Source organism: Sciurus carolinensis, chromosome 15 (genome assembly GCF_902686445.1).
Source record: "Sciurus carolinensis chromosome 15, mSciCar1.2, whole genome shotgun sequence".
NCBI classification, from domain to species: Eukaryota; Metazoa; Chordata; class Mammalia; order Rodentia; family Sciuridae; genus Sciurus; species Sciurus carolinensis.
The window spans coordinates 15,357,227-15,369,187 of NC_062227.1; the positions used below are offsets into that span (position 1 = coordinate 15,357,227).

Sequence of the window (11,961 nt, forward strand, 5' to 3'; positions counted from 1 at the left end):
CCTTTTGTGTAAAATAGAGACACTCATGTTACTCACTGGCTGGGATTGTCACAATATGATATGGGGTGACAGGTGGGAGGAAATGGACCTCCACATGCTGTCCCAAGTTTAATTGGGAGGCCCTATTAACTAGCAAAGGAGTCATGGCTATTGCTTTTAAACAGTTTGGTACTCTCTGACTCACAGGATCTAGCTGTTTGGAGAAATGGGTTACTGGACTTGGATGGGCCCCCATTTTGGGGGTTTAAACCCCTATAGTTAAACCCAGTCTTTTGCAAATGATTTCTCTTGTACCAATAAGATGGCACAATTGTCTTTGGGTATACTTTCCTCTTGGGTATTCAAGACCAAGAAGATAGTGCATTCCTACTGTTAAGGTCAGTCAAGATTCCTCAGGTGTTACTTTTTAGGATCTTGAATTATATGCGAATTCGTTTCAATTCTTAGTAATTTGAATGAACACCCAGGAAGAAGGTCAACATTTTTACTTTATCACATATAATTTTTTACTGTGTTTTACATACAATTATAAAAACACATTTAAGAGACCCAAATATATTGTCTTTTATAGATCTTAAGCCAAGAATACTTGAATTTATGATTAGCAATGGATGTTTCAATATTTTAACTTACAAAATGGGCTGTGGACTGTGGGGCCAGGGTTGCAGCAAGTGGTGGGGCTGCCAGGCACGAAGGGGCCATACCACTGGGCCTCAGGCTCTGATTTTGCTCTGCTCCCCAGTGTAACCCCCAATCACCACAAGAATGGGGAACCTGGCTGCCATGGTGTAGTGCTGTCTCCTGCATAAGAGGTCGGTGCTGACCCTGGTCTTCAGGCTCTGACTGGTTTATGTCCTCAGCAGCTCTTGAAGCAGGAGAAGAGGGCAGCGAGAGGTCAGAATCTCCTCCAGGCTCAAGACCAAGATCAATTCATTCCATGGAAAGTGTAATTTAACTTGGGCAATAGCAGCCAGTCAAGAATTCAGTGCCAGAACTCCTTTCAAGGGAAGCACCTCATCATGGATGACTGAGGGTATGTCTGTGAAAGGAAGAATCTACTGACCAATGACTGCTGCGATGTCAAGCATCCCCAGCACAAAGCAGTACTGCTGCAATAGCTGCCTGGCCAATGGCTGCTGCAGCACCTGCAGTACTGCATGTCCTGGGCCAGCAATCCAACAAGCAACTCCTCTTGGAGTCCTTCCTCAACAGGGCAGCTGTGGAATTCCAGAGACTCTTTATGGCTGTGGAAGATCACTTCCAATTGTGCTTGGCTAAGTGCAGGACCTCTTCCCAGAATGTGCAGTATGAGAACCCCTACCCGGACCCTATAGCCAAGTTCTGCTAGGGAGAGAGCCCACCCAATCTCTTCCCCATGTGATGGCCCTCTGTAGCCTGGGCACTGAGACACTGCCAGAGAATGCACTGCACAGAGTCAGACTTAAGTGTCCAGGCCAATCCAGTGCAAGGAGACAAGGTGGTGTGGGGATACTCTAACTGTGACCACTCCCTGTGCTGTCCACTGGCTTTACCACCTGGACTGCACCTGGTATAGCTCTTCTATAAAGTGGACTGGAACCTCTGGCTGGGCCCAGGCAGGAAAGAACTGCAAGCTGAGCTGGGAGTGGTGTTGACCTTCCTGGGAGACTCAGCCTTAGCACCCACATAGCAATCTGGAACTTGTGTTTATCAGACACCAGGTGTTCACTTCTATATTGATCTGAGCTCCTCCCTGTAAAATTATTTCTTAGATTTCTTTGGAATAGTGGGAAACACATGACGTTGTATGTAGGAAAATGCCTTACCATTCTCCATTCTAGTTGAATATATTTAAGGAAGTTTTAAGAACATATTTTAACTTACAAATGACTCAGCTGTTTTACCTCTCTCATATAGTTTTCAGATTTTAAATTATATGATTAGCTTTATAAATATTTATCTTAATTATACAACTATAATTAACTATAACATTAATGTATAGTTGGTTGTATATTACCCATGAAAATCAAGATGTCATTCATTTTCACTTGCTTCTTTGAGAAAAAGAAAGCACTAACAGAGAAAACATTAAGAGTCATCATGCCTGAAATACAGAAAACAATAGACATTGCATTCCTCAAACATCCAACAAAGATAAATACAGCTTTGGCTGGCCAGCCACCCAGGCAAAAATGTGTGCTAACAATTCTGAAAACACCTTTATTTTTAGTATAAGCAGAGATTGAGAAGAAAGGAAATCACTAAAATCTGTAGGTGATCCCTGTCATTGCAAGTGGAGAACTATTTTTAAATTGTTTATAAGAAATGTTTTAAAGTAGGCATGTCAATCACCTGCCATGCCAAACAAGCCTCACAGCTCCTTTGATGTGATAACAATCTGGATTTCTGGACCCCTATGGGCATTTGCACCCTGTCACTTCATGGAAGAATTATTTTCCAGTAAGAACAAGAGGGTCCAGGTCTTCCCAAGTGGGGACAATCAGGCTATTCACCTTGCCAGTGTGGCCATAGAGGTCTTACTTGCATATTTTTGTAATCTTTCTGTATCTTGACTGAGGGCCACAAAGACCTGCACATGAGGGCCTTCTGTCTGTTTTCTTTGTCTTTTGCAGTAGAGATCTAGTTGTTAATGGTGTTGAAACTAGGAGCTCATCCTTCTTGATCATCAAGCACATATGGAGGCCAAGCAATGTTGCAGAAGTATATTTTTCTTTAGATCACCTAGTTTGAATTCTTTCCAATTATACAATATATACCCTAGAAGGAACCTTTTTGGACTACTGTCAGTGTTTCCTGTATCTAAGACTTCTGTAAATTTGGTGTCCCACGATGAGTGGTCCTAGGGAGGGGTCAATCCCTGGAACAAATATCTACATAAATAGAGTGGTAACATTAATTCTATGGGCTCTGAAAATGGACATGTCACAGGAGGGCAAGAGCAGCCTGTGATACCAGAGGTTGGACCCCAGAGGGATCTATTCAGGGTGTCAGGTTTGAAAGAAATCAATCAAGTTCCCCTTTGGACATTAAAACAATGGTTTTATGGTGTCTTATATTTTAGAGGCACTATTAAAATTTTTATTTTCTTGTTTCAAATGAATCTACGTGTTAACTTGTAAATAGTACATTCTAGCTAGGATTGTTTGAGATAACAAAAATATCAAATGACCCTGAACAAGAAATTACCTTAGTAAAGGTAGAAGAGAGAGAGGAAAAGAAAACAAAATAAAACAAAACAACAACAACAACAAAAACCAGAGGTGGAGAGCTACTAACAGCTTCTACAATTAACCCTACAAATATAGTCTAAGAATTATTCAGACACTGTTTACAAGAAATGCTGAATTAATATGCCAAACAAACAAAATATCAACTTACATATGCAGGGTCAGAAGGAAAGGTTATAAGATGAAATGGATGAGCCTATTGGAGTAAAGAGCCTGGATGGCACACCCCAAATGCAAGGAAAAGACAAAAAAGACAAGGCTCCAACTAAGTACTCCTGATCCAGTGGTTCAGCTACAGAAATTCTCTCAATTTCCCAGATGCTGGAATCGTAGCAGTAGAGCTACTGGAAATGGCTGCTAGTAAGCTCTGGGAGTTTCTCTCAACTCTGCAGGAGCCAGAACCAGGGTCAGGCATCCGTGGATAGCTGCTGATGAGATGAGAGCTCTCACACATGAAGCAGGTTTTGGTGACCCAACTATAGAAATTTCTTTCAGTTCTCCAGAAGCTGGAGCCACTGTTGGTGGGCTATGATAGTTTCAACTTTCAGAAACCAGAACTGGCTTTCTGACACCTGAGCCATGGATGTCAGTTTCAACTCCCCAGAACCTGGAGTCAAATTTCAGTCTCCTTTTAAGCCTCTAAAGCAAAGAGAAAGCCATGTGGACCAGAACCAAAGAGGAGAAAGAGAAGATGAGTATATTTCAAGGCAGAGGGGACCCATTTGCTTGTATGGTGAAGAGTTCAAATTCATCAGGTGCCATGTGAATGTGCATGGTTCAGAAATTTCCCAGCAAACTGAGAAGGGGACAAGTTGGTGAAGTGAGCTTCTGCCTTTTGTCCTTGACAGTGAGGGAGATTAAGCGGGAAAGTAAAGTTTAGGATGCATTGCCAGCAATGTGAGTAAAACTAGTGTGCACTGGGTAGACCTGAGGCTACCTGTCCCCAGTGACTCTGGAGGAAAGAATTGTGTGGAGGGTGGAGGGAAATAATCACTCATGGGGATCATGTCTAGAGACACTGACCCTGTCATTTTGTCTACCTGCCTGGTCCCTGTCTCACCAGAAGGGACACCAGGTGGACAGCCACCTTGAACCTTCAGTGATTCACTCAAGTCTCCATGAGAAAAACCTGAGTGAAGACCTAGGTATTGAGGGAAGGCCTCTTCTTGTCATCCTCCATAGGGGGAATGAAGAGAAGTGGGAAAGAGGCTGGAATGCTTAGAAGTTGGGAGAACTATTCTGTACTATGAGAGACCCTTTATATAGTCCCCCAAGCCCCAATAAGGCACTGGCTCCTTGTGACACATCCAACCCCTTTCATTCTGCCTACATTCTGGGTCTCAGTTTCCCAAGGGAGGAGAGATGACTACCTCCCCAGTTGGAGGGTTAGGGCAAGGGACAAGTACACACATGCTCAGAAGGCAATCACTATCATGATTATGAGGGACACCTGGGCCAGAGGCAGGAACCTTCTGCTATCCTTGGCTGTCCCTCCACAGTCTCCATTGCTGGACCACCACAGCCTCTTGGCTCCACCTTCCTCCACCTCCCATAGTCATTATGTTGAATCACTGTTGCCACCAACCCTCCTTGGGGGTCCCCTGAGTCCCTTAACTGATTCTAGGAAGAGTGTCAGTGAGTCCTGGGAAGGGTCAGTGAGTCTGAGGAAGAGCTCTGCCAGGATACCAGGGAGATATTTCATCATCCCTCTCCAAGTCTCTCCTCCCTGCAAAACACAAGTTGACCTAGTAACCTAGGCAGTCATCTGGCTCTGCCACAGTTAGGTCTCCAGAGGTCCCTGCAGGCAGATGACAGGGCTGCAGAGGCTGCCAGGCCTGAGTCTGGAACATACAAGGCCTCTCTTCACCTGGCCTGGCCTTCCCTGAGCAACTTCAGGTTTCCTGTCCAATAGTGGTCTTTGCAATAGCTTCTAGCTTTTTTCTGTTACTAAGAGTGGGGTAGATCTGGAGGGGACCTGCTCACAACTGATGTTGATAGAGATGATGAAGGCTGAGAAAGGCCCTGTGAACACCTACCTCACCCAAATTCATGAGAAAACTGTACTCTTCATCACGGCTGGTTTGCCTACCTCCAGGAACTCATTCTCTGAGGTTGGACCAGAAGGCCCAATCTTTGTGGCTCCAGTTTTCCTAGGACAAAGCAGAAAAGAAACAATGAGATAACTTTGGGCCCATCCTATGAAACCAGATTATACATTTTAGGCCTCTTCAAATCCTTTTTAGAAAGGTCTAGGAAAAGAAGGAAGAGATGAACAAAGGAACTAAATAAGTAGCTTAACTCTTTCTGAGAAACGTTACCTAACACCAACTGTCAGTGGGCCAACACTGGAACGTCTGCCACCCTCATGAGAAGGTTGTGAGACGTCCTTGTGAAGCAGGACACAGGTGGAACTGTTGGACCAAGTGACGTGCACTTGGGAGCCACATTCCTTAGAGAGGTGTTAAGAAGACATTAATGCTCAATATTTTTCATCTCAATGAGGACTGATATTCTGCATAGAAAACCCAATCTTGACTTGGATTAGGGATTGCATATCAAACCACAGTGTAGTCCCTACTCTGAAAATACAGTGTCCTGCTCAGAGAGGAGACTCCAGGCAGCATTGTGAGAGCCATACCTATTTTTCTAGGCTTCCTTTGGACCTCCACAGGCCCCAGTCCACTCTATAAACTCTTCACCTCCTGTGCTTGTCCAGTTTGTGAGTGCCTTTTGTGCGAGGCTCAGTGCTAAGTTCAGAGGAAAAACATGGGCATGGCCCCTGCACCCCTGCCACTGCACTTTAGCAATACCTCAGCTTCCTTGTTGGGTCAGGGGATGCTGAATCTGCCCTGTTGGAAACACACTGCTGCCTCCTGGTGGCAGCCTTGCTACCACTTCAGAGGTGATTCTCAAACTTGCCTGCTCCGGACTGTACACACCCAATCTCTGCTGTTACCTCTTTTAACAGGGCCATTTTTTGCAGTCTTTCACCACTCATTGTTTTTTTAGACCCTGTTCTTGAGATTCCAAATACCTCTTTGACATCGTCTAGAAAACCTTTGCACCCCATCATTATTCTCTAAGATCCAATCACATGACTCATTGTCTTGCTGGCTACACCATGGGTTCCATGTGGGTAGATTTGTCGTGAACCACCTCTGAATGTCCACTTTGTGTGTGCCAGGGACAGTGTTGAATAGCCAGTGCACAGCAACTGTCAGTTGAGTGAGCAGGTGAGGGGTCACAGTCAGCCTCTGGAGGAAGTGCTTCTTTCAGTGGTCAGTCACACTGTTCAGTGTCCCACAGAAGAAGCTCCTTACTCAAATGACTGTTACCTCAGGATGGTTTTGCATTCATGTCTGTTTCTCCCACTGCATAGTGAGCTCTGCAAATACCAGCACAGGGCCTGGCAGGAAGCAGGCTTAGTGTCTGTGGAATCTGTCATGCTATCTGCTCCTCTGTACCTCAGCACCTGTCAGAGCATGTGGCACACAGCAGGCAGGCAGCAGACACTGAAGTGAGTTGATTAGATACTTTCCATGCCTGTAGTCACGACACAAACACACACACACACGACCATCAGTTGAGCATCTCACAGTGACAGGCTTTAGATATGTCACTCATGTTTTCTCTCATACTGCCCTCAAAAGGACAGAAGCCAGATCTTTCTTGATGATCTTTGGACAACTTTGCTTAGGTGACTCTGCCTTATAAAGTGTATAAAAATTTGTATATTTTTTTAAAAAGATGACAGAGAGTTCTCATTGCAGAATTCCAACAGTAGTTGTTCTGATTTTAGTTAATTATAAATATTAATTTCCATGACAAGAACTGTGTATTTTAAAGTACTTTTATGCTCAGATTATCAGCTGAAGTTTTGATAAATGTCATATTGAAGGGATGAGTGATAATTTTGAACTGGCAATAAGTTTTGTAGGTTGTTTACTTGATCAACAAATACCTACTGGGTAGGTATTTGAGCTAAGCATGATTTTTCAGACTCTGGGAAGAAACCAAAATATCCAGATCTACTAAACAAACACTTATTGAACACTTACAAAGGCAGGCACTGTGCTAGTAGAAAAATAAAGCCTGGTGACAGGGAAAGACCCCAGTGCCATAGGTGCTCTCAGAGACCTTGGTGGGCAGAGGACGCATTTTTGGTTATGAACTGTGTGTCTGAGTGTTCTCAAAGTGACCTGGACAGAGTGGAGAGGGCACAGGGAGGGAAGGGCAGAGCCTTTTACAGATGAACAACAGCACTCTGTATTAGTTACCTATTGCTATGTGTCAACTTACCTCCCAATGTAGCTGCTTAGAACGAGGTTTCAGTCAACTGGCTCCGAAGCAGAAAAATTATCACAGTAAAGCATGTTAGAGGACAGCTGCTGAGTTCATGGCTGCCAGGAAGCAGAAAGAGACAGGAAGGAGCAGGGGACAAGAAATACCTTCTAGGACTCACCCCCAGCGAGTCCCACCAACTACCAGTCATTTTTTCAGCTGAGGATGGATCAATCCATTGATGAGAGGGGAGCTTTCATGATTCAATCTCTTTCCAAAAGTCCCACCTCTGAACATTGCTGCACTGGGGACAAGCCTTCAACACAAAAGACTTTGGGGACATTCCAGATACAAACCACAACATGTTCTCTCACACGGGTTCTGAGGGTCAGCAATAGGGGTGGAGTAGTTGGCTGATTCTGCCACAAGGATCCTCATGAGGCTGCAGTCAACTGAGCCCTCCCTTGAGTGTTGTGGGCAGGTCTCCACTGCCCACTGGCCTCTCCAAAGGGCTGGCTGAGTGTCCTCAAGACATTGTAACTGGCTAAACACAGAGCTAATGACCCAATTGCAGAAGGAAGGAGTGGGTCACAGTGTCCTTCATAACCTGATCTGGAAAGTGACATTGTCACTTCTACCATATGCTATATTGTATTGGTCACACTGACCACCTTGTTAAAGTGAAGGTGGAGATTACACAAAGGTGACATAGATACCAGGAGATGGGAATCATTGAGTCATGTGGCCATCTAGCTATCACACCCTCTGACTGAGGAGAGAAGAAAATGCAGAAAGGCCCAGCATGTGGGATATAGTCACTGCCCCTGTGACAGTAAGAGCTGGGCATATCCCTGGGCAATGCTTATATACATGACTGTAAGATCCTCACCAAGTGGATAACTAATAATTAAGATGAATTACTGACATTGAATGCCTATTTACTTATTTATTTAGTGTGAAGAAAAACTTGAAACTTTTGTTTTGGCATTGCATCACATGAGTTTTTTTGGAGACACCTCATATCCAAATCCTAACAGAAGCCTTTCTTGTATCAGGGTGTCACTTCCCACATAATCCTCCAACTCTGGCTCCCAAGGACACTACTATCACAAAGCTCCAGTAAATGATTTGTTTGATCTTTAGTGGCAATTGAAAATATCTATAAAGTAAAGGTCTGTTTACCTGGGACTTGGGCTCCACTGGTGCCTCTGACCAGTAAGCCATCTTCCACTTCTCACACCATGGCAGTAGCCTCTTGGGGCCTTTGTCTGCACCAAAGAAAGATTCCCCTTCTGACCAGACAGCCCACGGTGGGAGGTGGAAAGGGCCTTTCTGTGAAGTAAAATTCAAATAATAAATAATAAAAGGATCCCCAGGCAGGCTCAGGACTTGGAAGCAAGCAAGGTCTACATGTCACCTGCCACAGCCCTCACCAGGCCCCCTCTGTAGGGTCCACTGTGTAGCCATGGCTCAAACCTCTAGCTTAGATAAGCTCAATCTAGCTTATCTATTTCCCTGCCACTTGTTTTTCCAGGGAAGGAAAACTATTTGATATTTAGGAGTTCTATATATTTTCTGCATATTAATAATCCCTTGATCACATACATGATTTGCAAATATTTTCCCTGTTCTTTGTGTTGCCTTTTGACTTTGTTGACACATTTTGTTTTGTTTTGGCACCAGGGATTCAACCCAGGGGCACTTGATTAACTATGGTTTTAACCAGCGAACTAGGGGAAGGCAGGTTAGGAGAGTACAGAAATGGTCAGCTGCTTTGGGAGTTGATCATTTCCAAAGTGAACCTAATTGGACTGGTCCCTGGCCCACCAGCTTCAAGGGCTGGGACTCTTCACCTGCATTGCTAGGAGACCCATGAAAGAGTCAGCTGAAGAAGTGAGGTGGCCAGCCTAACTCACAGTAATGTGAAGCCCACTGGCCAGTACATGACACACACTTGCATGCACAGAGCTCCCGAAAACCTCTTTTAGAGACTCACTCTTAACAAAGGTAGCCAAGGACCCCCAGACACTTGAGGAAATCTGCCTTTATTTGAAAGACAGAAACCAGACAAATAAATTTAGGGACTCAGAAAAGACAGGGACTAGAATACAAGTGTTTCATGAGACAAGAACACTCTACATTTATCTTTCCCTAATAGATATTAAAACTGAGAACAGAAATTTAAAAGTTGAATGGAAGAGTCAGACAATAAAGTGATGATATCCCAAAATGTACAACAATGACAAAAGATGTAGGAGAAAAATAGTAAGAAAATTCAATGATTATTCCAGAGGGTCCAATAAGAAAATAATACACATTTAAGAAATTTAGAGTAGAGAAAATATAGGGGAGAAAACGATCAGACAATTCAAGATTTAACAGGATTGAAAGTTTCCAATTGGAAAGGACTCATTCAGTGTTGGATCCAATAAGTGAGAAAAGGCTCTGGGAAGGCACATGAGCATGAACTTTGAGAAAACAAAGAAAGAACAGGCATTTGTTTTGTTTTGTTTTCTTTTTGAGTGCTGGGGATAAATCCAGGGACTGCATATCAGTAAATTCTTCACCATTGAGCTGCACCCCAAATTCAAGAATAGATTTTTAAATCCCCTAAATAAATAACAGGTAACAAAAAGGATTTTAAAAAATTAGAATAGCAACAACAGATGTTACAAAAACAATGGCACAGTCCTTTAAAATTGAGATGGAAAATAATCTCCAAAGTAAATGCTATCATTTTTTCTAAGCATTATTCTCTCTCCAACTTCTAATGTTTCCTTCATCCCCAAGGTGATAATGTTAGGAGGTGAGGACTTTGGAACGTGGTTAGGTCATGAGGATGGAACTTTCTTCTTATAACCCTGGTTCTTTGCACAAGATGCATGATTCACTACTGTTTGTCATAATCCTTAACAACATCCAGCTTTTAAAAGTATTTACAAATGTAGGGGTTCCAGGCTAGCTGAGGCACAGGTAAGGTCTGTGGAGTCAAGAGTCCCACACTCTGGGAGTTGGGTGGAAGCAGGTTTGTAGTGAGCAGCCTGCAAACTCGTTTATTGAGGGAACAGGTATACATTTTATAAGTTTCTTGCCCAATCACAATGTGCCACGGGGGATTAGACCACCAGGCTTCTACTCAGGTTCCCTTGGTAACCCTAGGTCAACTTGGGGCAGTTGTTTATATTCCTAGGTGGTCTGAGTGGAATGCTCCTCTCTGCAAGTTTACACACTTGAGACATTAACTGCTGTGAGCAAAGAACCAAGATTTCTCCCAACACTAATCTAATCTGGTCTTTGTTGGTTGTGATTCATCCTCCAGTTCCAGCTTCTTCCTCAACCTTATTTCTCAGCATTCTACAAAATATTCTCCACTCCAGGCATGAAGGTTATTTCCCCTACGTACACCAAGCTTTCTAGACTACTTACCTCCAAGAAGAAAGGAAGGAAAGAAGACAAGCAAATGCCCCTTTTATCAATTTATTGAAAATTTATCAACTTGCTGAATTTTTTTTGTTTTATTTTCAAAGGTAGTTTTTTTCCCCAGCTTTTATTCTTTTAACATCTTAACAAAAGAAGATTTCCCAAAGTTTAAAAATCTTTGAAAAACTTAGTTTCCTATTATTTACATGATATATGAGTACAGGTTCCAATATCGTACAAATATTGTGTTAGAAACACAGTTGGAAGGCATGATGTAACTCACTGCTTTTAGATGAAAGGGCTAATGGACTACTTCTCATATTTCAACAGTCTTTGTTACTTGTTATCCTGATATATTAACTATTAGGCACCTGAGAGACTGGAAGACTACTGAACATGAGCTTCAACACCTCCTATTTTGTTTGATCTGATTTATTTTCAAAACTTACCACATTTATATCTCTTTACAACTTTGCTTCATTCACAGCTAAGCTAACTTTATTCTCACTATCCTAAATGATCAAATATTAACCACATGAACTGTTAATGTCTACACAGATTTAAAAATCAAACATAAAAACGAATAGCCAAGTTGTGTAAGATATATATTTAATTCCAGGGAGCTCACTATGGCTTTATAAGCAATCTAGGTTTTAGAGACAGGTGTCAACACTTCAGTTTCCATGCTCTGAACAATATTTTTAAAAAACATAAAAAAGGACTGACAATACTTGGAGTAATACATCTCTTATAATCAAGAAACCTAAGATTAAAAATTCTAAATTCTAGTTTTATTTTTATTTAAAAATACATGCATATGCCCATGATCAAGCTTATTTTCAACACACATTGCTTCAATTTCGATGACCTGGTTTGTTCTTTTACAAGCTGAACACCAAAATAGGAAAACTCCTGTAGATTTTCACTGGCATTACCGCCAATTATGTATATTGCTTCCATTCTAATGGTGATGGGTGACTCTCATCTGCCTTTTTATCACCTGAACAGTTTTCCCCAACGATAATGATAATAA

General features: G+C 42.6%; 1 pseudogene; it reads left to right on the plus strand.

Annotated features, from left to right (window-relative positions):
* The first annotated feature begins 765 nt into the window (after positions 1 to 765).
* Positions 766 to 1,381, plus strand: LOC124965782 (SREBP regulating gene protein-like; annotated as a pseudogene).
* The last annotated feature ends 10,580 nt before the right edge of the window (positions 1,382 to 11,961 follow it).